The sequence below is a fragment of the Bradysia coprophila genome, chromosome X (genome assembly GCF_014529535.1).
Source record: "Bradysia coprophila strain Holo2 chromosome X, BU_Bcop_v1, whole genome shotgun sequence".
NCBI classification, from domain to species: domain Eukaryota; kingdom Metazoa; phylum Arthropoda; class Insecta; order Diptera; family Sciaridae; genus Bradysia; species Bradysia coprophila.
The window spans coordinates 4,334,115-4,340,695 of NC_050737.1; positions in this window are offsets into that span (position 1 = coordinate 4,334,115).

Below are 6,581 nucleotides of genomic sequence, written 5' to 3' on the forward strand. Positions count from 1 at the left end.
CACTAGGGTGTGTCGATTTCAATTTTTGTTTTTAGTGATTCCGGATTCCGCCCTACCGCGATGCACCCTCGCACTAGCAATAATAATCAGCGAAAAGTTTTTTTTTATAAGTCAATATAAGCTTGCACCGTCACTTTTTCAAAAATTTTCGAGCTACATGAGATAGCTGGATTATGGGTCGAAACCAAAAAAAAACTACAGATGCTTTTGCAAAGTTTTCACTCTGTACGGCATCTAGAGGGTCTACTAGAACATACAAAAATTAAAAAAAGTTAAAAAAATGTTTTACCGTCATTTTGGTATAGCATCAAGTTTCACCGAGGTGGAATTGTCAAGAATTTTGTAAGTGGAAAAGTCATCTCTTCTGGGTGAATTTTTTTCAAGCTATTGTTGTGATAGCTCATTTTGTAGGTATTTCAATAGCGCATCCAGCAAACATACAGTTTAGATAGATAAATTTAAATATTTTTTGGTTTCGCTGTTGGAAGGCCCAAAAATTGGGCATTTCTTCGAGTATGGAGACAATTAACATTTTAAATACAGCAAGTAAATGAAACATTTTGACAGAAATTCAAATATTATTCATGAATAACACATTAAAAAGCTGAAAATATTAAGATTTCGTTTTTTAAGAGAAGCCAATTTGTTATGTTTTCGAAAATACCCAAAGAAATGCCCCATTTTTGGGCCTTCCAACAGTGAAACCAAAAAATATTTAAATTTATCTATCGAAACTGTACGTTTGCTGGACGCGCTATTGAAATACCTACAAAATGAGCTATCACAACAATAGCTTGAAAAAAATTCACCCAGAAGAGATGACTTTTCCACTTACAAAATTCCTGAAAATTCCACCTCGGTGAAACTTGGTGCTATACCAAAATGACGGTAAAACATTTTTTTAACTTTTTTTAATTTTTGTATGTTCTAGTAGACCCTCTAGATGCCGTACAGAGTGAAAACTCTGCAAAAGCATCTGTAGTTTTTTTTTGGTTTCGACCCATAATCCAGCTATCTCATGTAGCTCGAAAATTTTTGAAAAAGTGACGGTGCAAGCTTATATTGACTTATAAAAAAAAACTTTTCGCTGATTATTATTGCTAGTGCGAGGGTGCATCGCGGTAGGGCGGAATCCGGAATCACTAAAAACAAAAATTGAAATCGACACACCCTAATATACACGCCCGGTGTAATATACAATATGATGTCGCCAACTACATGAAACACACAGATACCTATTGTGGTACTACGTTCGCTAGCTTTTTTTAGACAATCAATTTTTTGGCGGAATATTTGATTTTTTTTCAATCGAGCAACTTACGATGCGAGATTACGATACTTGTATTCGTATTTACAATTGGTACATTGTGCTATTAGCCAAATTTTGGGCCAATCGTTATTCGTATAGCAAGATTCTGGAAGAATAAGTTAGGTCATCTACGATGCCAGCTGACACCCAAATTTGCACGATTCAGTGGATATTTTCCATGAAAATTTTTAGTACACAGAAAATTATCAGCTTAGTTAGTGGAGGCGCCACATGAAAAATTGGTGCCCTGTTTTGGCGATCATTTCAGAGATGTCCTAACTTGTTCTTTCAGAACCTTGCAAGAATGCATCACAATAGATGTTTTCGAGTTTAACTCGTTTTACTGTGGTAGATAATTTTAGGCTATGTAAAAGTGGTACATGTTGGTAATGTGAAATAATGTACGCTATCTGTCAAAACTAATGTCACAACAACAACAGAAGTAATAGATGCTATGATTACACAATGAAACTTCTGTTGTTTCGTAAGAGTTTCAATCACAATATTTCTGTAAACTAAATACGATTCTTACGCGGAGTGTATTTTCTCAAAAAAGTTTTGTGAAACGGTATGTTAAGTTTAAGAAGTGTTGTTCAACATTATTTCATCTGAATTTTATTGGTGCGACGCCCGAATGAAGTTGTTTTAAATTTTTATTCTCAGTTTTTGTATATAGGACACTAAAATTGGTGGTTGTACCATGAAATTTATAGTTTTCAATTTGTTAACGACAATTCCGATATCTTCGCTGTTTAAAGTTATGTTTACAGTTTAAGCACAAATGTTCATGTAAGGAAGCGAAAACCCGAGAAAATTACTATAAAGCCCCGTTTTAGGCCATGAAACATGATTTTCTTTTAAACAACCCCTAAAAGTCACTAGCAATCACATATCGGCAATATAATGAATTCGAAGTAAAGAAAATCTGTTATTATTTCAACATATATATCCGGATTCTGGATCCGGTGGAATGAATATGACTTGGTAGATTATTTATTTAAACAAGCGAAAAAAAAGACTGCTCACAAAGGCGCAGTCAGTAAAAAAACGATCTTTTCATCAACAAATAAATATTACAATAAATAAAAATCATCTACTCTACTTCTCCCTAATGTTCCTAGAATGCATGCCGCATTTCCTCTTTGAATAGCGATTGAAATTTTCTGTAATAAGTAATCGGTGGAGCGCGGTTAGTTCCTTCAGCTATCATCAGCTCAGCTGATAAGTCTGATAGACAAATGCGTCTGTAGTCTTCAATCAGTTTCGATTCGCATATATATATATATATATATATATATATATATATATATATATATATATATAAAGAAGTTTCAAACAAAACTTGGCAATGGAAAGATTGATACTTTTCGTTTTTAATCTTTTTTCCTGGTTATGTAAATACAGTTAAAGTCATCCACTCATAAAGAAACACCGCTTATATAAGATTTTTAACGAGAGTTGCCGTAGCGAAAACCTGACCGTGAGTGGTTTATGGAAATTTACATGTTAAAAAAATTATGCCACCCCCTATCGGTATGTCGATTTTATATGTAATACAAGAACTCACGGTCACCATAACGCAAGTCTCAACCATCTGAAAATATTCCATTTAAAAGCGAAAAATTCATTTAAAATTAATTAGTTATTGATTAATTACGGTTCCAAAGGATCAATCTTTACTATAAAAGTGATATTTGCTCCGTTCTATGAATAGGTTTAAAGCAATAATGTTTTGAAATTGAAAATATTTCAATTCCACCAACTCTCGATCAAATACCTTACGTGTTTATTATAAACGCTAAAATAATGAATTGAATAAGAGTACGTCATGCGTGCGGTGCGGTATTGAAAAAACTGAATCAACACGGAGAAACAATGCGATTGTATGAGTTGAGCAGCTGGTGAAACAGCTGACACAAATTTCAATATTAATTCGGTCGCCTTTACCTGTAACAACATGTATCAAAAATGTAATTCTTGTAGAAACTATTCGTTCAAAACAGTTTTCACACACAAATAAGTATCATATTCACGTTCGTCCTCAATCGGAGTAGGGCTCTGAACTTTGGTGAGGGCACACCACGTTTCACATAAAAAAATTCACCACGCCATCAACTTCAATTTACTTCAATTTTGGTGAATTTGTTTCTGCAATTTCCGAAGGGTTTTATTCAAAAATGCTAGTGCGTCGTATATATCGAAGTCGTTCTGTTGGCAATTAATAATAGTTATTTACGTACCTGTTGTGGACGATCGATTTTAGCTACAATCCAAATTACAAATCAACCGCCCGTAAGAGGTACTTATACAACGTTTCATGCATCATGCAAAGGGACGAAAATATGAGAACAATTCAGAATGTATTCCTAAAAATCTTAAAAATCTTTTTCACGATTTTAAGGATTTTTCGTAAAAGAAGAAAAATAAAAATTCCGAATAATAAGCCCTGCGTCGCATGAAAATGTGTTGTAACTGTTGTTTTGTTTTGCGAAATTATTAGTGCATTACCTTCGGCGAGGATAACAAACTTCACACTCGTCAAATTAAAAATCTCCAAAGAACTGTATCATTATTAATTAAATCAGTTGACGACAGTTACTATGGCATAAAATATGATTTTTAATTAATCCATCCTTGCTTTTATGTGGATATGTAAAACAATTGATATGAAACAGTAATAACTCTGTTTGCTTAAAAAGTTTTAATTAGCAAATTATGGCATTAGCAAATTAATTTGGAGGCATTTGGTTGGGTACAACTACCGCGGTATAAATATTAATAAAGGTCAGATCTGATATTATAATTCTTTGCACTCATGAATGTACATTAATCACGGATCTATGCGTGAAAGAGCAATGAATGTACAGACCAGGTATGGCCTATTCTTCGAAATCTGTCGGTCTATCTTGAACACATTTATTATTCATGTCAAAATAATATGAAAATGAGTGCGTTTGAATCCGTTTTTAAAATCGTTATGTCTTCAGCGGTGACATTAGACCATACATGGTAGTTTATATTCATTGTGAAACAGCACCTGATAAATTATTTTATAGGGCTACATAATTTCATAAATGTGCAACAAGCACTGACAATTGGTTTATTCATGATATATAGTTTTGTAAACAGGCAGGAGAGGGTCATTTTTCAAAAAATCATAGTAGTGTGAGCAGCTAACCTGTTTATATTCAAACTTTGTGGGGTCTATCTTATTACAGATCTTACAATATCGCTCACTCCCTAAAACATTGCCGTAGTCTATAAAATTAAAGGCGCTTTTCAAAACAGCCACTCCTGCCTGTGTCCTTGCTATGTCGTGGTTTATTCAAAAATTGTATTTTATGTGATTTTACACGGTTAGTTGAATTCCAGAATAAACTATACAATTAATATGAAACATAATAGGCCAGCTGCTCAATAAGGGCGGGCGGCAGGATTCAAATCGATTCTTAACACACTCACAAGGTTTGTTCAAATAAAGCCGAATTTCGGTAAAAATCAATTTTTATAATCCTTAAAATATGTCCTATAGCACGGACAAGTAACCAGATATTTGTTTTCTCCGTAGGCAATTTTTCAGTTATTTTTATCTCAAGCAAATAAAAGAAGTGAAAACGAGACTGTCCTTCAAAAACTTTTAAAAGCTTTTTTACAACGCAGGCGAGAAAATGGTAATTTCCCCACCTATGATCTGAATGCAGTTTCCAACTTCATCCCTTCATCCCAACAATGGCCGAGTTTTAAAACTATTTTCATTTTAATTACCTGAGTATCGATTACGAAGATAAACAATGCCGGACTTATATATCCTTGGAGAGGCTACCAATAATATTTTGAATGAATGCCACAGACAGTAACAGAATGTCACAATAAAGTGTATCGACGAATTTTGTTCTGCTTTGGGCTATTCAAGAAAAATTTAGGCGTACCAGCATACTTACATCTTAAATTAAATCACTGCTAAAGAACTCACATTTTTTCTCGGTTCTCTACTGCTCGAGCGTATTGCAAAAAGACCACTTTATTTAAATGAAGGGCTGAGCCCTAGTCCTAACGAGGGTAGCGCTAGTTTATATTTTTTCACTCAAATCCGTTTTCAAAATAGAGTTATTAGTAGCAAACATAGGTACCTAGAGTCATTATGAGGCCAAACTCAACGAAAAATCAACTCACACGGTAGCAAATAACGAATAAAATATAAAAATTTTCATGTTTCAAGCACTTCTTTCGACGCCCCTCAGCATGCAAGACAAGATAAAAATTAAAATTCTCGTTTTCGTGTGTTTTTTTTACCTCGGCCTCGCGTCGGATCACACGAAAACTCTAATTTTCATGTTTTTCTCCCTTGTTATGTATAATATATATTATGCACCTGTTGCCAAGATTGGTATTTTGACACTTAGGACATTATTACCCTAGCCGAAGGCGTGGGCCATAATGCCTGCACGTCAAAATAACAGTCTTGCAATAGGTGCATATCATATTTTATCGCATACGCGGTGTGATTCCCCGAAAAAATTATTCACCTAGGATATATAAACAAACATTATACGTCTGTAAATTGTCAAAGTGTCATTCGCATATCTTGTTGTCTCGTTTTCGCTTATGCGATAAAAAGAATATGCACGTATGACAAGCCGTCTCGGCAAGCCTTGACCGCTTTGTCATACGTGCATAATATTTATTATCTGTCGAGAACAGATATATCGTGATAAACAAAAACTCCCTAGAGGGATAAGCTCGAGATTATCGTTCTAGACAGATAAATGACTACTTTTTTCAGACAGTCCTTCCTGCCTCCGAGGACAGGGTAATAATAAGGCATTAGTTTCAAACAGGTCTATCTCGATATCGAAATTAATGTCTTTTTTGCACAAAGACAATAAAGGATATTCATCGGCTGTTTTTGATGGTGGTAAATGGTCAGACTTCAACAAATTTTTTACATTCCTGGATGATTCTTCCAGTTGTAGGATGTAAACATTCCACGACAGTCTTCTTAATTTTAGGAGAGAATAAAAGAACTTCTCCGGCACTATAGACTCAATCATAAACGTCTTGTAAGGACGTTGAACAATGTGGATAGAATAGAATAAAAAAAATCTTTGTCCTCTGAGTACGAAGAAAATGAAATTTTGTTACTTATCTGATTGTTGAATTTCTCAATTTCACTGAAAATCGCCTAATGATGCATGACTGTTTAACACTTACTGCACTCACAAAAGCATTGCCAACAAAAAAAAACCTTTTCCTTTTTCTGCCATTCATTCCT